This window comes from Ambystoma mexicanum, chromosome 6q (genome assembly GCF_040938575.1).
Source record: "Ambystoma mexicanum isolate Mex_15411 chromosome 6q, UKY_AmexF1_1, whole genome shotgun sequence".
Taxonomy (NCBI): domain Eukaryota; kingdom Metazoa; phylum Chordata; class Amphibia; order Caudata; family Ambystomatidae; genus Ambystoma; species Ambystoma mexicanum.
Window position 1 is genome coordinate 1,684,742,537 of NC_090937.1, and position 22,182 is coordinate 1,684,764,718.

At 47.4% G+C, this 22,182-nt stretch overlaps 1 protein-coding gene across 4 annotated transcripts in view; it reads left to right on the forward strand.

Moving 5' to 3' along the window:
- Window positions 1–777: 777 nt before the first annotated feature.
- Window positions 778–22,182, forward strand: part of LOC138517060 (zinc finger protein 268-like) — an 87,512-nt gene continuing 66,107 nt past the window's right edge. For 3 of the 4 annotated variants that reach the window (XR_011282351.1, XR_011282352.1, XM_069632569.1), the window contains exons 1-2: window positions 779–1,720; window positions 18,797–18,860. The gene's annotated coding sequence lies outside the window, so the exon portion shown is untranslated. Of the gene's footprint in view, window positions 1,721–18,796; window positions 18,861–22,182 lie in introns of all 4 variants that reach the window. The other variant, XM_069632570.1, reaches the window with a different exon arrangement.

The following is a 22,182-nucleotide window of genomic DNA, read 5'->3' on the forward strand; positions in this document are numbered from 1 at the left end:
GGGTGCCAGGGGCTACAGCCCGCGATACCTGGGCATGGGTGCCAGGGGCTACAGACAGCGACACCTGGGCATACGTGCCATGGCTACAGCCAGCGATACCTGGGCATAGGTGCCATGGCTACAGCCAGCGACACCTGGGCAAAGGTGCAAAGGCTACAGCCAGCGACACCTGGGCAAAGGTGAAAAGGGCTACAGCCAGCGACACCTGGGCAAAGGTGAAAAGGGCTACAGCCAGTGACACCTGGGCATTGGTGCCAGGGACATAATGAGCAAGGAGGCTGCATGCCAGTACTGCAACAAACAAGACCTGCAGGATCTGAATAATATGACCAAATATGATAATGATTGCTTTTATTTTAGTCATTCAAATAAGAAATGATTGTGTTGGTGATTCCTCGCTGAGCATCAGCGATTTATGGGGGTCTACATTGGGGGTAGATCCTCACTGCGCATGCGGAAGTTATGGTTCTGTCTGCGCATGCTCTCTAGAGGGGCCGCTTCAGCTTGTGCTGTTTCCAGGATCCCTCCTCTGCGCCTGTACAGGTTCTTTACTGCGCATGCTCTCTAGAGTTGTCACGTCACCGCGTGGTTTCCGGCTTCCCTCCTCTGCGCATGCCCAGATTCCTCTCTGCGCATGCTCCGGTTCCTGTCTACGCATGCTCTCTAAAGGCCCCTCGTCTGCGCGTGCTGTCTCCGGTATCCCCCCTTATGCGCATGCTCTCGGGATCAGTGCCTCACAGAGCCCGTGTCTGTACCGGCTCTGGTCGAGGGGTCCTCATTGCGCATGCTCATTCCTGTTTAAAAGTTTTGTGCAAGCTCCCATGCTCCTATTATCCGTGTCTTGTCACTGCGCATGTGCAGCCCGGGCGCCACTGATTCCAGAGCTCGGCCACCCCCAGTCTTTTTGCAGGGCCCCGAGTGATGGTGGAGGTGTTCCTGGGGGCCCTGAGTGATGCTGGAGGTGTACCTAGGGGGCCCTGAGTGATGGTGGATGTGTTCCTGGGGGGCCTTGAGTGATGGTGGATGTGTTCCTGGGGGGCCCTGAGTGATGGTGGATGTGTTCCTGGGGGGCCCTGATTGATGGTGGAGGTGTCCCTGGGGGGCCCCGAGTGATGGTGGAGGTGTTCCTGGGGGCCCTGAGTGATGGTGGAGGTGCTCCTGGGGGGCCCCGAGTGATGGTGGAGGTGTTCCTGGGGGCCCTGAGTGATGCTGGAGGTGTCCCTAGGGGGCCCTGAGTGATGGTGGATGTGTTCCTGGGGGGCCTTGAGTGATGGTGGATGTGTTCCTGGGGGGCCCTGAGTGATGGTGGATGTGTTCCTGGGGGGCCCTGATTGATGGTGGAGGTGTTCCTAGGGGGCCCTGAGTGATGGTGGATGTGTTCCTGGGGGGCCCTGAGTGATGGTGGAGGTGTTCCTGGGGGGCCCTGAGTGATGGTGGAGGTGTTCCTGGGGGGCCCTGAGTGATGGTGGCTGCGTTCCTGGGGGGCCCTGAGTGATGGTGGATGTGTTCCTGGGGGGCCCTGAGTGATGGTGGAGGTGTTCCTAGGGGGCCCTGAGTGATGGTGGATGTGTTCCTAGGGGGCCCTGAGTGATGGTGGAGGTGTTCCTGGGGGGCCCTGAGTGATGGTGGAGGTGTTCCTGGGTCTCCCCTTGGCCTCTCATTTACTGAAATGGAAAACGCTTCCCAGACGATGCAGTAATCATGCCATAATGTACTGCAGGTGAGTGACAGGTGCTGATCCTCTCTCTGAAGCTTTTAGTGTCTCCTGTGCATGGGGTGGGGGCGGCTTATGATGGTGGGGGCTGGAGATGGGGTGGGGTGACTCCTGTGCATGGGGTGGAGGGGGGGTTATGATGGAGCTGGAAACGGGGTGGGGGTGACTCCGATGCATGGGGGGTTGGGTTATGGTGGTGGGGGCTGGAGACGGGGTGGGATGACTCCTGTGCATGGGGTGGGGGGGGTTATGATGGTGGGAGCTGGAAACGGGGTGGGGGTGACTCCGGTGCATGGGGGGGTGGGTTATGGTGGTGGGGGCTGGAGACGGGGTGGGGGTGACTCCTGTGCATTGGGGGCTGGTTATGGGGGTGGGGGCTGGAGACGGGGTGGGGGGGACATCGGCAGCTCCTCCTTTTCACTTTTATGTTGTGTCCTGGTGGCAGTTGGAGACCAAACACAGACCAGCTGTGGAGCCACGTGTATAAAAGCCGAGTAAGCTTCATTCACATATGACCTTGCTTGGGTTCCAGTTACTCTTGAGGTGTTTGCATTAGGCTAGAGACGGGCACTATAGCTGGAGAACTGTTATCGTTCTTAGTAGTGATGTAATAGCAAGGTTGTGGGTTGGCATAGTGCTGGAATCATGTGGGTTACAGAACTATGAGGAGTTGTGAGCTGAGGCTATAAGAGGGTGCACCCACCTGGGGGCTCTCATTAAATAAATACTGGAAAGTTAATAAGTAATTTTGAGTCGAGTGATGCTTTATAACAAATTGGTGACGAGGAAAACTACTACTGATGAGAGCCCTCAGTAAGAATCCAAGGACATGAGAACCTACGCGACTATCTATACAGCTGTTTCGTATGACAGAGTGCAACATAAAAGGACAGAGAACTGTCAGTGCGGACATCGAAGAAGAGAGGAATTTGTCCCACGGGCACCAAGACTTCATAAAGGTACCGTGGGTGTTTGATAGCCAAAGGGAAATTAAACATATACATCTGTGTGCATTTTTGCATCTTATAAAAGCCCCAACACGCACAGGCAATGGCAGCTGATGATCGTAGAGGAAAGGACCTTAAAAAACATCCTCTACGTTGCATCCATATTGTTGATCAGTGGAAAGTTACCAAGGCAATCGTCTATACAGAGACGCACGGAACAGAAAGAATTTCTCAGTTTGCAACAATGTTAACAGTGATGTAGAGTGATGCGAAACAGCAATTGAACACAAGGGGGAGAGCAAAGTCGTCTCTGAAGCAAGGTTAGACATTTTGGTACAAACTGTTGTGCATGCAAATCGCTCGGTACAATAAATGGATGCAGAAAACATTGAATGAAGGTGATTATCCACAACCTATACCCATAGCAATGACTTAAAGAATGGAAATGAACAAGAAAATATCTTTTTTTTTAAAGGCACAAGACTGTGCATCCATACAGCACATAACAACAATGAAAAGACTAAACAAATCCAAAGACATTGTCGAAGGAGCATTATAGTAGTGATCATATATCATGCAAAACACTTCAGCACCGATTTCATTTTCATCCAAACCCGGGAAATCCCACCAAATCGTGGGAACAATGGATAGACGGGTTTCAGGTATATTTAAGAGCAATAGGTGGTGCTAAATTCAATGACGATTTAAAGGAGGCTACGGTACGGAAGCTCTTCGAATATTTCGCACACTACCTGATCAGAATGATACAGATGGGAGTTCAGGAGATTCGACTGGCCCTGGCAGTGGTAGAAGATATGAGAATTCTCTAAATAAGATATCTAAACATTTTGGAAACAAAACTAACATTGTCCTTGAAAGATACCATTTCTTCTCCAGACGCCAAAACAAAGGAGAATCTGTAGATGCTTATATTGCGGTGCTGAGAGGCCTAATTTCAACATGCAAATTTACAGAAGTTGCTGATGAATATCTGAGGGACCAATTAGTACTACATATTGCGGATCCCTGCATACAACAGAGGTTATGGCAAGCCAAAGACCCGACTTTGGAACATGCGATTGAATTAGCTAGAACAATGGAACTAGGTGATACATTTATGAGAGAGATACACAGCAGGACTGAGAGTAAAGAAATTAGATCTGTTGAAGTTAAGAAAGAAAAGAACAAGGAGGAGACACTCATAGCATTAGTGAAGAAAATGACAATGAACAACATCAAACAGAACCCCAGGAAAGAGTGGGAACCTGCCAACAAAGTACAAGGTCGATGTTACAGTGTGGTAGGAGCAGACATATAAACGTAGAGAGAGAATGCCCAGCATATTCTGCAGAATGTTTCAAATGTGGCTACACAGGACATTTTAGCAAGGTTTGTCAAAATGTCAGAGACAGAGGAAGATTTGGTTCACATCCTGCCAACAGAATGCAGAGTGAAGGAAATTGTCTTACAAGTGCAAATAGCACAAATACCAAGGCATTGGAAGAAATTGGGGGCCTGAGTACTTTATTGTTTATCACAGATGAGATAGAGGAGGAAGTCCAGATATTAGCTATCACATCAAGTGCGAAGAATCATGGACCTTGGGTGCCCATGGAAATAAATGGAGTGCAATTGCAAGTCATGGTGGAAACAGGATCACCATACACCATGGTGGATGCAGAGACTTATGTCAAGGATTTGAAAGGCAGGAGGGAAGATTTACAAATCACAAGAGTGAGGGCCACGGGATATGGCAAGACTCCTGTTAACATTGTTGTATATAACTGGGTACATCTATGTTTTGAAGGAAGGAAAACATACTGCAAGCTGTATGTTGCGGAAAACGGCTCATCCATCGTAGGGTGGTGGGAGCAAGCTGCATTTCAAATCCAAATACATCCTAAGGAAAACTTTCCCATTCTGGGCATATCTGAAGACAGGTGTGATACAGGTGAGAAGCCTGCCAAGAGTTTTCCTAGAGTGTTCAACAAGACCATTGGTGTATTAAAAGGTTTCAAACACAGAACCATATTGAAAAAGGGGGCCAAGCCAGTTTCGAGCAGAGTAAGAAATATTCCTATAGGGACAAGAGAAGTATTACAGGAAGAACGTACAAGGCTGTGTGAACAAGATGTCATTGAACCAATTGAAAGTTCATAGTGGCTTTCCCCCATTGTGATCGTGCACCAACCAGATCGGTCCATTAGAATGTGTGTGGATCTAAAGGAGTTGAATGCAAACATTTGGGTGGACAGACACCCTCTACCATAGAGAGACGTTGGCAACAATGAAACCGGCGACATTTTTTACAACTCTTGATTTATCTTGAGCTCATCATCAGGTTATGTTAGATGAGGAATCAAGACACCTCACTTCTTTTGTCACACCTCTGGGAGCTTTCAGATACAAAAGGATGCCGTTTGGTTTAGCATCAGCGGCAACTGTATTTCCAAGGCTAATGCATCAATTGTTTGGTGGTCTGAAAGGTGTCTACTATTTTCAAGATAACATTTTGATTTCAGCGTTGACAGAGGATGAGCACAATGCAAAATAATTGGGAGTGCTGCAAGTAATTCAAGAAAGAGGACTCACCCTGAGGATAAAAAAATGCAAGATTAGAATGGATGAAGTAACACATTTAGGACACTGTATTAACTCTGAAGGGATTAGACCAAAAAAAGATCTAGTAGGCACCCTCTTGAACATTCCTGAACCAACAAGTAATGACCAGTTACAAAGTTTTCTAGGGTTAACTGATTATTATTCAAAATGTATATCTCACTACATGAATAAAACAGAACATATGAGAGAGTTGTTGAGAAAATCTGTGAGGTTTACATGGTCAGATGACTGCAGACATGAGTTTGAACAAATCAAGGCTTGTATAAATAAAGCACCGATGTTGAGGATGTTTGTTGCAATGCTGGAAACAAAATTTCTGTAGATGCCAGTCACATTGGTATTGGAGGTGTTTTGGAACAATGCAGGAGGCCCGAATAGTACTGATTGCATTTGCATCAAGAATATTGAGAGGGGCAGAAAGGAACTACTCCACTATTGAAAGAGAGGCACTTGGAGTGAAGTGGAGACTAGAACATTTTAGGAGTCTCATTTGGGGTTTGCCTATTGAGTTAAGAACAGATCATAAACCGCTAATCCATGTACTGAATTCCAAGAGCCCACATCTGGTGTCGCCCCAGATCCAGAGGTGGATTTTAGACATCATGCAGTACAATGTAAGTGTGAGATACACTCCGGGAAAATTAAATGTTGTGGCAGACTGTTTTTCGAGATTACCTTGTGATTGCGGTGAATATAATAAGGAAGGTCAGGAGTTGCATGATGAGCAAACTGAGTGTTTTATTGCACATATAAATCCAAGTATATCTAGAGAAGAATGGACCAAAGCAGTGGCTGAAGATAGTGAACAATACTATTTGAGACAATCCTTTCAAGGTAATTGGAAGGAAGTTGATCAGAGTGTTAAGACGTTCATTCAAATAAAAAATGAAATTTCAAGTGATGCCACATGTGTCTATAGAGGTGATTGCATCATTCCGCCAGTGGCACTGTTGAGGAGAATAATAGACCTTGCACATCAAGGTAATTTGTGAATGAGTCTCACTAAAAGAAGAGTGAGAGAAAACTACTGGTGGCCAGGTATGTGGAGTGAGATGGAAGAGTTGGTTAGGGAGTTCACAGCATGTGCTGTCAGTGACAAAGGAAAAAAGGTGAGATGTACACCTTTGCAGCCGGTCGAAATCCCACGTTCAGTCTGGTCTAAAATAGATAGAGACATCACGGGACCCTATGAAACTCTGGAAGCCCAAAAGATTTATATTATTGTACTGCTTGACTACACATCCAAATGGGTGGAGTGGGGCATTGTAGAAGGAGCTGTTACTGCCAAAAAGATAGTGGACCTCATTACACGGATGGCGGTGAACCATGGCGCTATTAGCGCCATGGTTCATGCCGGTAAAATACTGGCACCGCCTTGGTGGAAAGGGGAATTAACGCCCTATTCCAAGGTTGGCGGGGCGGTAATTCCCCCTTCCACCATTGCCCTTCCCCATTCCCATTTTTGCCCCATAGGGCTCTATGGGAATGGGGAAGGCGCTAATTACGGTACCGCAAATTACGGTACCGTAATTAGCTCCCTGGTCCCTTTGCGGGTTGGTTTTTAACACCTGCAAAAAGCAGGCGTTAAATTCCCCAACCCGCAAAGGGACCTTGTAGTAAGGCAGTAAGGATTTACCGGTACCAGTAAAATACCGGTACCAGTAAACCCCTACCGCCGTCCTTGTAATGAGGCCCGGTGAGTTTTATGGAAGATGTGTTCAATAGGGAAGGTGACCTACTTGAAATAATATCAGACAATGGTGTTCAGTTCATGTCAACAGAAGTGCAGACCTTTATGAAAGAGAGGGCTATTGAGCACAAAACAACTTTATTATACCACCCAATGGCAAATGGCCTAGTTGAGACGATGAACGGGTTTGTGAAGAGCATTATACAGTTGGCAATTGTGAATGCTTTACCTTGGAAAGACATTAAAGGAAGCTTTGAATACCTACAGAATGTCTCCGCACTCGGTCACGGAGGAGAAACCTTTCACGATGATGAGGGGGAAAGTAGCTCCCAATAAACCTAGACCTGCAGGGCTGGTGTCGAGAGGACACAAACAAATCCATATGGAGTAGATAGTAAAAAGAGTGAAGGAAAGGCAAGCCAAGTATAAGGGGTACTACGATACCAACAAATGTGTAGCAGAAATTGAGATCAAAGAAGGTGACTGGGTTCGCATGAGAGAGCCCAAGAGAGTGCTGAAAGGTCAATCTAAATTTAGGGCTCCTCAAAGAGTTCTGAAGTCATCAAGAAAATCTGTGATATTAGAAGATGGCAAGAGGTGGTCGTGGGACAACGTGGTGCTGTCAGAGAAGAACATGTCATCAGAGGAGGATTGTATTGTGGAGAGAGAGCAAGCAGCAGTTAGGAATTCCATAGGTCTTTGTGAGAAAAGTGGCATGTCACAAAAAAACAGAAGAATCATATAGAACTTCAAGAAAGACTTTATTTACTATTAGTGTTTACATCCTGCTTCTGTTATGATGCTGCTTCAACTCCACACCTGCTGCTCCTTCGGTGCAGATTGTGGTTCCAAGATTTATATCCTTTTTGGAAAATCGGCTTTTTTATATCCTTAGATTTTCATTTTCACTAAGTTGTTTTGTCTTCCTCCCCTCCCCACTTTTCCCCAACCTTTCCTCTTGTTTCACACCTCTTTTCTGTTTCTGTGGGATGTTATCTAGTGGGGAGATGTTATGTTGTAAGTTCTTAGTAGTGATATAATAGCAAGGTTGTGGGTTGGCATAGTTCTGGAATCATGTGTGTTCCAGAACTATGAGGAGTTGTGAGATGAGGCTATAAGAGGGTGCACCCACCTGGCGGCTCTCGTTAAATAAATACTGGAAAGTTAATAAGTCATTTTGAGTCGAGTGATACTTTATCTATGACAAGAACACCTACCACCATCCTCACACACCACAGCTCAGGCCCCAAATGACACTCTTGGAACACTCGCCAGCAAACAATCACCCAACGTTCTCCTGAGCTGCCAATCAAACACTCCAGTCACCAGCATTCAGTGTGCACAGATGACTAGCAGGACAGGGCAAGACAATATTAAGACTTCACAACAGTTTACATTACCTCCACATCCCTCTTCCTCATCACAGTACTCACCGATGAGTCTGTGTCGAATTCAATCAGGTGGCGTCTCGATCTGTCACAGGTTTCCTTTTTTCTCACCTGTTTTTGCTGCCTTGCGGGATCCTTCGCCGGGGTTTTCTTCCATGCTGTTCGGGTCTTGTATAAGCCCGCTCGGCCGTCGTCGGATTCCAGGGTTCATTCAGCTTCTTCGTCCGGGATCAAGGAAACTCCAGGAAGACCAGGAAGGAAGGCCGCGGATGGATACAGGTGCAAGGGAAAGGGAAGGAGAAGGAATGGGTCCGGGAATTCGAGTAGCAACTCAGTTCCAGGAGCACGAACTGCGATGCACGTCTAGCCTCAGCTAACGATAGCGTTGAGACGCGCGGAGCCGCAGGGGCGTGGTTAATTTCTGGAACGTGCTGCATGGCCGTAAAGGTCGATAGACCGCGTTCTGTGAATACGGCCATGTTGGGTGTACTACAACGAGTAACCCCCGACGTGCCAGGGACCAGGAGGATCAAAAGGGGCTTGATCGATGGATCATGACAGCGGATGATATCCTGTCTAGTTTGGTGAGCTGTTTCTCCATGGCTGCTGAGGATGCTGCCCTTCAGGATCTAATTCCGATTTGAAGAAGGCTCATGTGGGTTCTCATCTTGCACTACAGGCCAATGTGTATGGTTCTTATATACCTGAGACGGTTCTGGGGGATTTCAGGCTTCTCCATAAGGCAATGGGAGAAGGGTCGGACTGTGCTCCTTTGCTTTATGAAATGCAGCGCCTGGTCCAACTCGGTTCGATCTTTTTTATGATGGCGTCAGGGGCACCACCCTGGCCATGGGTACTTGCATTTCTGCTCATCGTCAGCTTCGTCTGTGGGACTGGAAGTCCAACAACTCCCAGAAAGCTGCCACTCTTCAGCTTCCATTTATGGGCGGTAAGCATTTTGGGGACTCTCTGGAGTACAAGGTTCATCAGGTGCCCTGGGCCGACAATCACGCTGACAGGTTGCGGCATAAGCCTGCTCCGCCGGTTCGGCGATCTTCGGGAGCTGTGCCTTGGAGCTGTGCGTATGGGGGCAGGCATGGCCCATTTTATCGTTCCTGGGGCCCAGGCCTGGGGGTACTAAGCCAGCGAAAGGCCATCAGAAGTCCTGACAATCACTGTGGGCCTGTGGGGGGCCATCTCCGGCATTATTTTCCTTGTGTGGGAGCAGTGGTTCTCTGATGCTTGGGTCCTGAAGATTGTCCGGGAGGGTTACCAGGTGGACTTTCTGTCTCCTTCTCTTCAAAAGTCCTGGATCATGACTACACTACCCAGGGACCCTGCCAAGAGAGCAGCCATAACCTTACCATTGCTGAGCTTCTGTCCAAGGGGGCCATAGTGACCATGTCCCGGCTTCAGTGGGGACTGGGGTTCTACTCTCGGGTGTTCTTGATACCGAAACCTCAGGGGGAAATGTCATCTTATCCTGGATTAGAAGCTGCTGAATGCCTTTGGCAGCAGTGTTTTATTTCGGATTGAGTCTTTGCAGAAGATTATTCCTCTGGTCCAGCGCGGGCACTGGATGGTCTCCTTGGATCTGCAGAATGCCTATTATCATGTGCTCATTCACCCATCCCACCTGCAGTTCCTCAGGTCTCTGTGGGGCAGGGTGCCATTATCAGTTCCAGGTCCTTCCTTTTGATTTCAAGACTGCGCCACAAGTGTTTATGATCGCTGTGGCTCTGTTGGTGGCTCATTTACATCTGCAGGGGGTCCAGCTGTTCCCATACTTGGATGACTGTCTGATTAAGGCGTATCTTATCTGCACTGCACTGTCCAATCTCACCTTCTCTTTGACTGTCAGTCGCTCCTGCAGTGGGGTTTCCTGATCAACTGTGGGAAGTCTCAGTTGGCACCTTCCCAGGACGCGGTGTTCATAGAGGCGTGATTTTGCAGCTGGAGGGGGAAGGTTCTTCTGCCCAGGGCCAGGGCACTCCGGCTCCAGACGCTCCTTCGCAAGGTCCTTGAATGTGCTTCTGCTCTGGAGCTCCTGGTGATTCAGGGGCACATGGCCTCTTGTGTTTTCCTGTTTCCGTGGGCTTGCCTCCATCTTCATCCCCTGGTGGGTCATCTTCTGCTTCACTGGTCCCCCTCCTTGCAGTCTCTCGAGCTGCTGATCCTGATTTTGTGTGACCTGTGGGTTTCTCTGGGTAGGTGGTTGAGAAGTTCCTCCCTTCTGATGGGGGTGGATTTGGATCATCCTCCTCAGGTGGTTCTGACCACCGACGCCAGTGGCTTGGGATGGGGGGCCTCCCTGGGGTCTCTTTCAGCTAAAGAGTGGTGGGGTGGGGAGGTTCTCCATCGTTCCTCGAATTGGAGGGTGTTGGCAGCCATTCATCAGGCTCTCCTGTGGTTTTGCGGGGCCGGACTGTTGGTTCAGACCATCAATTCCTCTGTCAACAATCAAGGGTGTTCAGCGTCCAGGGCCCTTAAATCTCTGGCAGGTTGCATCAGGGTTTGGGCCGAACAGCATCTGCTTTCCCTGGAGGCGGTACACATTCAGGGGTGGAGAATGTGGTCGCTGATCGTCTCAGTCGGGTGTTCCCTCCTGCCCGGAGTTGATGTCTGATCAGGTGTTTGCGGGTGTTTAATGCTGGTTCAGAACACCAGTGTTGGTTCTGTTTGCTTCCCCCTCCTCTGCCAAGGTTCCCAGGTTTTGCTCGGTTGCTGTCGTTTTCGGGTGTGGGTGGTGGACACCTTTAATATAGAGTGGCCTGGGGTCTCCAGTAAGCTTTCCCTCCTCTTGCTCACATTTCGAAGGTGGTTCCAAAAATCCACCAGAGTTCTTCTCTGATGGTTTTGTTGGTTCCCTTTTGGCCTTGCAGGGGGTGGTACCGGTTGCTCATGGATCTACAGTTGCTGGAGGTGTGGAGGATTCCCAGTTAGCCATGCCCTCTACAGGGGTTCCGGGGGTGGAGGTGACTGTGATCTGCTGATCAGCTTGGCTCCTGAGAGGGAAAGGTTTTTGAGTTTGGGTTTCTCAGCTCCGGTCATGGAGACCATGTTCCATTCCAGGCGGCCTAGTATATTGAAGGCCTATGATATAGGCATTGGGTACATTTTCTCATCTGGTGTGGTGTGGCCGGTATTTCCCCCCAACAATTCACAACTCAAAATCCCTCGATACAAAAGAGAGAAATCGGGGGGGGGGCAAGCAGCTTCAAAGTCCTTGCTCCTAGACACTGGAACTCCCTACCTACCAATATCAAGAATGAAACATCCTACCCACAATGCAAAAAATCACTGAAAACTTGGTTATTCAATCAATATTAAACTGAACAAAGACCCCAACCTGCCTGACTAGACCTCCACCTTCCGTTGTATATACACTGTATGTATACACTGCCATTGTTTTATTGTTTTCTCGTATTATAATATAAAGATTGTATTTACCCATTGTCTGTAACTACGTTGTGATACCTCCGGGTCTGGGCGTATTATAAATGTAATACATAAATAAAATAACTAAGGTTGTGGTGTCCCGGGGTTGTTGCAGCATGGTTTCAATAAATGGTTGGCAGTGGGGACTGTGAGAAACCTGAAGGTGTCTCGCTAACTAGTCCCCAGGGATCTGCCATCCAGGTGGCCAGGACACAGCCATCACTATTGGATCCATTTTCTGGGGGTGGGCCAGTGGGGGAGGATCAACTAGATGGGGGGGTCCTCGGGGAGTGGAAGTGGGACACTGATGGGTGAGACACAGTATCCCCCTTCCTATAACTCCTTTTTCCCATCCTACCCCGTAGGATATTCCGAAACACTGCCCCTCCTCTTTTCCAACATGAACACTTTCACACACGACAGACAACGGTCGAACACTGAGCCGTTTACCTGACATGTCACAACACAAGGGTCAGGCAAAGTCAGGCAAATGACCTGAATCACATACACCTGACGGCCCTTTCCCTTCCCCACAGGGATAAAATGGGGAGCATGAGAGCACACTATGAGCAAGGCAGACTGCACGACAAGACATCTATCCAGGCACAGCAATTCAAGAGGAGGTGAAAGACGGTGTATATCGAGAGTGTGATAAGGAGAGAAATGACCTTGCCCTTTCCGACCAAGGCCTGTGAAACCTCATAAGAAGGAATCGTAAGACCGCAAACAATAGTCATTATGTGTCGCAGCAGATGTCAACGGTACACAAGACCCTCCTCTGCTGATAACCAAGCCGGCGAGAGACACTTGTCTCTGTGGTACCAACTTTGACTCCCGATAAGAAGAAAGACAAGCGGTTCCTCACAGCCGGTTAGTCGAGAGGAGAGTCGATAAGAAAATGAACTGTGTTGAACGAAAAGTAGCAAACTGCTAATTGAACTTTCTAAGCATAAAGAGCGATTGATGAGAAAAAGGGGAAAACCAGCTGAAAGGGACCCAACATCACGTGGGTGTTTGGCGAGAGACTCTAGTTTGGTTCCCCAGCTTTGTTGAAACTACCGATTCCAGAATGCTGTGCGAAGACCGTAAGAATAGTGTCAAAGTGGTCATACAGAGGTCTAGCAAAATACGCTGTACAGTCAAAAGGTTTTGACCAACAAGTAAAGGAAAGCTAAGGGTAATGAATCCTGCATGGCAAAAGAAAAGATTGGCAAATAGTGAAGCCGGAAGAGGGATGCCGATGAAAAGGGACAAAGCCTAATGCCTCAAGGAACATTTTGTGTTAACAAGAGTGAACCTGTTAAATAGAGGTTCACAGTGGATTGTTTAAAAAGATATTAGGAATTGTGAATGTGAGGAAAGTCACAGTGAACCCGAACGAGGGATGCTGACAAAGGGGGGGTGAAGTCTAATTCCCGAAATACAGTGTGTTGACAAAAGTGAACCCGACAGAGGGATGTCCACAGTGAACTGTACAAAAGACATGTTACAAAAGTCACCAGATAAGTTGCATTGAAAGCCGTAGTGTACCCGATCGAGGGAGGTGAACAGTCAAGTCAGATCTGAGCCCGGAAGAGGGCGATCCAAGGGTGAAAAGCCAACACCCACCGACCTGTGAGTGCAACAAATCAAAATACAAGAGGGGTCTGAGCCCAGAAGAGGGGAACCCGGGGGTGAAGAGCTATCACCCAAATATAGGGAAGAGCTTTTGTTGAACATTTTTTTGATTATTTGAACTATCAGATCCTCGGAAGCAGGAGAGACAACCTCCGAAGAGCCTGATATTAATAGGAACTTTCTAGGGATCTGCACCTGGAAGAGGGGGATCCAGAGGTGAAAGACATCACCTGATGTATCTGTGTAAATGACCTCTTTGTTTATTATTTCAATACATCAGGCCGTCGGCAGCAAGAGACTTTTGATAGAAAGGAGACTTAACCACCGAGTGCCCAGATTGCTGAAAGCGGTACTGTTAGCTCGAGCTGGGAAAGCTCGAGCGTGTGCTGTGCTCCAAAGTCCCACCTTGTCCCATGCTGAAAATGTGGAGACGAGCAACCTCCAGTACTGCATCCTGAATTATCATTTGTGAACACTTCCTTCTTTCTTAAGAACATTATCCCACACTTCTTTTTGAATTTAGCGTAAGGATTGTAAATAGGTTTTTCTTAGCAGAGGCCCTTTAGTTTTTGACACAACACCATTAGTACTGCCTTATTATTATTTGATGGTCAAACTTGCTCCCATCTCAGATTTAGGTTTATTTATTTATTTATTCATTCATTCATTTATAGAGCGATCAAAGGCAACTAGGCGCTGATACAAACTTATGAAGATGGTTATGTTTTTTAGAACATAGCGTCATAGTTACAGAGTCACATGATTGCACATTACATATACACATTTATATACACAAGTAGTACAGATATTCAGCCAAGGCCTATGAAGCTACTGTGGTGTATCTGTCTTAAAGAGAAGGGTTTTTAGATTTTTTCTAAATGACCAGAAGGAGGTGTCGTTTCTAAGGTGGGTGGGGAGGGCATTCCACAATTGAGGAGCTATTGTAGGGAAACCTGATCCTCCTGCTTTCTGTCTTCTGTACTTGGGGGTGATGAGCAAGTTGGTGTACAGGGAGCGGGTTGGTCTGTTAGATTGGACTTTGCGGATAAGGATACTGAGGTATAGGGGTGCCTTGTTTGCAGTGCATTTGTGAGAGAGCGTGAGGATTCTGAATTTGATTCTGTCCTGGACATGGAGCCAGTGGATCTTCCTCCTGGTGGTAGAAATGTGTTTGTGTCTAGGAATGTTTAAGATAGCTCTGATTACGTTGTTTTGAACAACCTGTAATTATTTTATATTTCTTGAGCTGGTTCCTGCAAGTAGTGAGTTGCAGTAGTCGATCCTGGATAATATCAAGGCTCTGGCCAGTGTGATAGAGATATCCGTGGAGAGGAACGGTCTGCTGGCTCTTATCAGTTTGGCCATGTAGGCTGCTGAGGAGAGGCCAGCATTGACCTGTCTATATAAGGTAAAAGGGGAGTCGATATACACCCCCAATGTTTTTATTTCATTAGCGACTGATATAGTGTGACCATCGATATTGAACGGTTTGTATGTCTGGGGGAGGTTACTGAGTTTAGTTTTGTTGTCCAATGAGGATTATCTTTGTTAAGACACAATTCATTGAGCACCATCCAAGCCTGGATGGCCAAGTGTATCTTGTTTAAGTTTTTGGAATCGGTGTCGTGACATCCAGTAATGGGAATTAGTATTTGCATATCATCCACATAGTTTGTATATGTGATACCCATATTGTCAAGTTTGTCAAATCGGAGCTTAGTGAAGGCATTATATAGTAGGGTGACATGCAGGAGCCTTGCGGTACGCCACAGGTCACAGGGATTGGAGGGGCTGCCGAGTTGTCAGAAAACACCCTCATGGTTCAATTGGTAAGAAATGATTTAATCCATTTGATGGAATCTGATGAGAATTGGGAAGCAGTCTCAAAGTGTTGGCACAGAATGTCATTTTTGACCAGATCGAAGGCTGCAGAGTGATTTAGGAGAAGGAAGATGCACAGTTCCCCTTTGTCTTTGTATTGATCCATTTGTGTTTTCAAATCTAATACGGCGGTCTCTGTGCCGTGACCTGGTCTGAAGCCTGATTGTCTAGACCCAGGAGGTTATTATCTTACAAATGTTTTTGGATCTGCAAATAGGCTGCACGATCGAGTATTTTTAATAAGAACGGTACAGTAGTGATGGGACGGAAGTTAGTGGGGATGTTGGGGTCTAGTGTAGTTTTTTTTAATAGGGGTAGAACCCAAGCTGTTTTTAGATCTTTCGGTACTGTATTAGAGGCACATGAGCTGTTGAAGAGGCTGGTGCCAAAGGTTGCAAGTTCTGATGAACATCCTTTTACCAGGGTTGCCGGGCAGATGTCACCTTTGCATCTAGAAGGTTTAAAGCTTTTGATAATATTAATAGTGTCAGAGATGGAAAGTGGTGAGAATGACAATTTGTTGGCCTCTATTTAGGGAGGTGAGGTTGGCTGTGTTTGGATAAGGCAACGTTTAGATTTGTTTTCTTCTATTTTTCGTTGAAGTGAAGAGATTTTCTCTGCTAAGGCATTTTGAATGTTGGAGCGCCATGGTTCGTCTTTGACAGTATGATCCGGAGTGGGTGCTGGGGATTCTAATTTGCGGAGAATGGTGAATTGTTCTCTGGTGTTGGATTGGGCATTGGATATTCTCTGGTTATAAACTTCACTTTTGGCTGAGAGGATTTCTTTTTTGTAGTTATTCACTGCTGCCTGAAAAAGGCTTTAGTTTTCTATTGTTGGTGATTTGCGCCTTTTATTTTCTGCAGATCTTTTTGAAGCATGCATTGTTCTGAGTTCTGGGGTGAACCAGGGGTTAATATGTGCTGAGCGTTTGGGTTTTTTTCTTTTTAGGGGAGCAACTTTTTCAATAACTTCTGACATGATTTTGTTGTATTGACATATTAGAGTTGATGGGCCATTGTCTAGATGCGTCGAGTCGAGAAAGGGCGTTAGGAGAGGTAGCATGTTGTCTTTATTCATATTCTTACAGCTTCTAGAAGGAGCCATAAGTGCTGGTGATGGAAGGATATGATTTTTTAGTAATAATAGTGGAGGTGAAGATTATGGTGTTGTGGTCTGACCAGGGTGTGGGGATATGATATGATAGGTTATTTATAACAGGCTTAATACCCAGAGGTTTCTAAGCGCGGACCCGGGGATCACACCTGTGGTGCTCCGTGTCGTAATGCTTCCAAGGTGAGCACGTTGCCCCTGAGCTATCCTCCCTAGACGTAATATTAGATTGTATGTTAGTGGTACAGTTAGTTCCGCTAACCAATCCAAAGCACGTCCTTTTTTCGTGGGTAGGGGCATAGATCCTTTGGGTGAACCCTTGGGCTTCCATAGATTTGGCTAAGAGGTCTGCGTGGATGTCTGATGGGTCATTCAAACCTAAGTTGATAATTGCTTTGGAGTGAGGTTTCATGTTGTGTACCAGAAGTGATGTAATGTCGTCTTCGAAGGTGGAGATGGCGCCAGGGGGCCTACTACACCTCCTCCTGATGTATCAATATCTTTTCTAAAGATGGTGTACGCCTCTGGAATGTCTAGGGAGAGCTGTGGGCCTGAGACTGAATGTAGCCAATTTCTGTAGCTGCTAAGAAGTCAAGGTCGTTGGATGTGATAACGTCTGCGATATCCAGAGCGTGCGCAGTGATGGATCTGGCGTTGATGAGTGCCCCTTTTTATTGTGGTTGCATTCATGCTGGCAGAGGCCTGACTAGAGGTTGCTTTGTGGAGTTGCGTCATTTGGTGTGTGTGGGAGTGGTGCGACAAGGTTGGTGGGTATGAGGATAGGTGATTTATTTAACCGTAGGTGTGAGCGTGAGGAGAGTCTATGTGCTCTCATCAGTCCCAAGGTGGGACGTGAGTGCAGAGGAGGAGTGGTGGCTGGGGAGTCTGTATAGAGGGAGTTCTGTGTGAAATGGGTTGAGGCATCATATGCATGTCTCTGCCCTGTTCTTGCAGAAAGACGGTAAAGAAGGTTCATCTGGGGGCAATGCAGTTAATGGGAGATGATTGGTGTGGGATAGTGGTCTAGTCAAGCCTTTGATGGAGAGCAGATGTTAGTGGGAGGTGAGATTTTGTTGAGGAAAGGAGTAGGGCAAGGGATAGGGTAATGATGGGTGCAACGTAAGCAGGCTAGGCCCTTTCCTAATTGGATATAGGTTAGATTAGGTTTTTTCCACCTTACCTTTACAGTTTAATAAAAACCCTTGAACTGTGATCACTTGTCTGTCTATTCTTGATACCATGCCTTCCTTACAGTACTTTGCGGGCTCAGTGGGCTGCGTTGAGGGTTGTGGTGTTCCTCTGTTGGATTTGGGTCTGGTGGGCCAGTTCCTTAGGAGCCTAGCGTCTTCTAGTCCTCATGTGTGTTCGGGTTCCCCTTCATGGGTTCTGCCCCTGGTTTTACACTTTATTCAGTCATCTCCTTTTGAACTGATTGGGCTTATGGATCTTAAACACCTTACGCTCAAGACAGCCTTTCTGGTTGCAATCTCCTCTGCGGGGTGGCTGGGGGAGATTGGGGCTCTCTTGTGCCGTTCTCACTTTCTTTGTGTCTTGCCTGACTGCTTGCTTTTGAGGTGTGAGCCACGGTTCTTCCTTAAAGTTGCCTCTAAGCTCCATCTGACTTAGGAAGTGTTCCTCTCGGTTTTCTTTCCTGACCCTCTGTCCCAGGAGGAGGTGTCTTGGCACTCCCCTGATGTGTGCCGTATGGTCCTGGAGTACCTGGCCAGAAAGGAAACTGTTTAGTGTTCCGACAGTCTTCTGGTTACCTTTGGTGCGGCTGGGGCAGGGAGGAAGGCAGACCCCAATACCTTTTATTACACATTACAGGCTTAATGTGGACAGTTCATTGGTGGATGGTTCATTGGTGTGGGGCTGCTGTCCGTGGCCCAGCTGTGATGTTCTGTTGGTCAATTGCTCATTAAACCTGGTATGTTTGCATTGATCCTGGGTGACCTCTTGCTTCATGCTTTCCTTTGGGCCCTTCCACTTGGTTTGGCTTGGGTATGCCTCATTGGTGAGTACTGGGATGAGGAAGAGGGATGTGGCGGAGGCAATGCTCAGATTTCTTACGGGTAATCTTCATTACTCCCAGTCCTACTCTTCCTCGTCATAGTACTACCGACCATCTGCACCCTCACATGTTGTGGAAGTGCCCAGTGTCTGTACAGGCTTGCTAAGTACTGGTGTATTGTGGGTAAGTGGGAGCGGGGCCTCATTGGTGAGTACTGTGACTAGGAAGCGTAGGACTAGGAGTAATGAAGATTACCGGTAAGTAATCTTGGCATTATACATTTTCTCTTCTTGTCATGTAAATGCTAGAAGTATTTAATTTAGATCACTCTTGTGGTAGATTATTTAATCATATGATAATGTTTGCTTTCTCCAGACCTGAATACATTATTGGTGTGCCCTCCTGTTCAGCAAAGAATATGGAGCAGAGGCTACAAAAGGTAAATAACTGCTGTGATATATGTAGGCCTCACTGCACACAATGTTCTTTGCTTCTGTCTTCCAAATTGCGTACCCATGTCCTCCCTGTACTTTCTTCTCTTTCTCTACTCTTTTTCCTCCCCTCGTGGCCAGGCGTGGACTAGGAACCATAAATGCCCTGGAAAAAGTTGTTAAAGTGGCCCCATCTTGCACTGAGCAAAGAAGGATAGCAAGCAACCCCATCCCCTCAACAGAGAGCAAGAAGGATAGCAAGCAACCCCAATCAACCCCTCAACAGAGAGCAAGAAAGATAGCAAGCAACCCCATCACCTCAAAAGAGAGTAAGAATGATAGCAAGCAACCCCAACCCCTCAACAGAGAGCAAGAAGGATAGCAAACAATCCCATCCCCTCAACAGAGAGCAAGAAGGATAGCAAGCAACCCCAACCAACCCCTCGACAGAGAGCAAGAAGGATAGCAAGCAACCACATCCCCTCAATCAACAGAGAGCAAGAAAGATAGCAAGCAACCCCATCACCTCAAAAGAGAGTAAGAATGATAGCAAGCAACCCCAACCCCTCAACAGAGAACAAGAAGGATAGCAAGCAACCCCAACCCATCAACAGAGAGCAAGAAGGATAGCAAGCAACCCCAACCCCTCAACAGAGAACAAGAAGGATAGCAAGCAACCCCAACCCATCAACAGAGAGCAAGAAGGATAGCAAGCAACCCCAACCCATCAACAGAGAGCAAGAAGGATAGCAAGCAACCCCAACCCATCAACAGAGAGCATGGACAAGGGTAAACGTGTGGATTTTATAGTACGTTCACCTATAAAGCATGATTAAAAAGTCACGTTTGAAACTTTTTCAACGGTCCTGTACATACACAATTGCCCTATCATCCGATCAAAAGAAATGTAGACATACAAGAATCTTCGTTCCCCAACCACCTTCACACCTTCACAGCCCATTGTATAATAAGCTGACCTGGAAGCAATGAAAACCAGCACCCTGGAAGTCCCCTGAACCCCCCTCACCCATGATGGACACAGAATAATTAACAGATTACTTTTCAAGGGCAACCGTAGCATTCCACAGTGGGTATCTGCCTTCTAGCATAGGCACAGGGCCGGTCTAATAATGGCAGGTACAAGGCAGATGTACAGGTGGTAGTATAGCTGCAGAGCACAGCGCAGGTACACCTTCCCCTGCATAGGCACATCCTCAAGGAATGTTTAAGTGCCCAAGCATGGATAAAAGAGACAGAGTGGCAGCAACATGGAAGATGCACATACCATAGCATAAGTGGAGGATATGGCAGCAACGTAGAAGATACACATACCATAGCATAAGTAATGGATAGGGCAGCAACATGGAAGATGCACATACCGTAGTATAAGTACAGGCTATGGCAGCATCATGAAAGATACACATGCCATACATCAGACATCCCCCTCTCTAACTATCTCACCACTCCTCTCTCTTGGACGGACCACTGTCTACTCTCCTCTCATCTGAAACTCTCTATCCCTCAGTCAAAGCTTCCCCTCCCCCAGCACTGCCACCTACTTTCTCTGTCATTCATCCCATGAAGTGTGTGTCAGTGGATGCCTTTGCCTCTAGTTTCTCTGCTCCTCCTACTCATGCGCTGACTCGCAACCTGGCACAGCCCTTTGCAATGTGCATTTTTCTATTTCCAACACCCTGGACATCCTCGCCCCTGTCATGAGAATCCGGCTGAAGCCTACCTCCAGAACCATCAAGCGGCCAGATTGACAACCTTGCTCCAACCTTGGGTGATTTATGTAATCACTTTGTCACCACTGGAACTTTCCACTCTCCCCTTAAGCACTCACTTGTTTATCCCCTGCTCAAGAAGCCATCTGCCGATCCTACCAGCCTGGGAAAACTATCGCCCAATCTCCATCACGCCATTCCCAGGCAAACTCTTGGAAAAGCTGACCATCTCCCAGCTTACTCTCCACACTGAATCTGTTTGTTGTCTCCATGACCATCAGTCTGGCTTCACAGCTTCCAGAAGCATGGAACCTGCTCTCCAGAACACCTGTGAAGATCTTCTTTCTAATCTTGATTCTAGCAATTCTTCTGTCCTCCAACTTGATCTTTCCTCTGCTTTCGACACAGTCAGCCACGCCATCCTGATCAATCGACTCTGTGAGAACCTGGGCATCACGGATCAGGCCCTAGAACGGCTGACCTCCTTCCTTTTGGACCGCCCATCCCAGGTCCAACTTGGTCCCTTTGTCTCAGCCACCTTTCTCTCTATCTGTGGCATTCCCCAGGGCTCTATACTATCACCCTGGTTTTTCAATGTCTACTTGGCCCCTTTGGCCCACCTGATCTCTACCTTCTCCTCTAACTTTCAGTGTTATGAAGATTGCACTCAGCTTTCCTTCAGGCTCCCCTCAGCCTCCTCTTCTCCCTCGCTCATTCCTGACTGTCTATCTCCAATTCAGGATTGGTGCGCCGCCAACGATCTCTGCCATAATGCCAGTAAGATGGAGATCCTTCTCATTGGGACCCCGCTCCTGCTTTCCCTCTCATTCTGGCCGGCGGTAATAGCGTGAATTTTCGGTGGATTTCCCCCCAGCCAAGAGCTGGGGCGAAATCCGCCGAAGTCCTGATTTGGCGGACCCTTAAATCCGGCGGTAATAGCGCGACCGCCGGATTTAAGGGTTACCGCCAAAGTCGTGATGAGGCCCAATGTATAATGTATATATATTGCTACTTGAGCGCTGTTCTCTCTCCCTTGCATCTCACTGTGTCTGGGAACACACGTCATGAGGCGTTGAGACCCAGTCGGCCGACTGAGAATCTTTGAATAAAACTAGACTTGTTTGGAAAATGAACCTCGCGTCTAACTTGTCGTTATAGTATATGGTTATTGTGCCTTAGTTTCCATATGCGGTCTTTATGGCCTAGCAAAAATGGCGCCCGAATAGGGACCCACCCATTAATGCTCCATCGCATACGTTGAAGTTGAAGGAAGGCAAAAACGAGTCGAGGACGAAGCCGTCGGAACGGGATCGGAAGGTGTTCGGGGCACCCCTGTAGAAGTGATGAGAGACTCCTCCGCAGATCTGTATACAGCCGATCCCTGATCGACAAGTAACGCCCAGAGAGCATCAAGGCGAGGGTCCTGGAAACGAGACAGATTGAGCCAGGCACGCAGTTGCGACGATTCTTAGTTGCGTCTGTATACGGGCGAATTGCGTCCTGAGTGACAAATTGATTGATCAGGTGAGCCATGCCCTGATTCCTAAACGTCCTGATATTGGTAGAGTGTTGCACTTGCAAGTTCAAACGCCCAGGGTAAGAA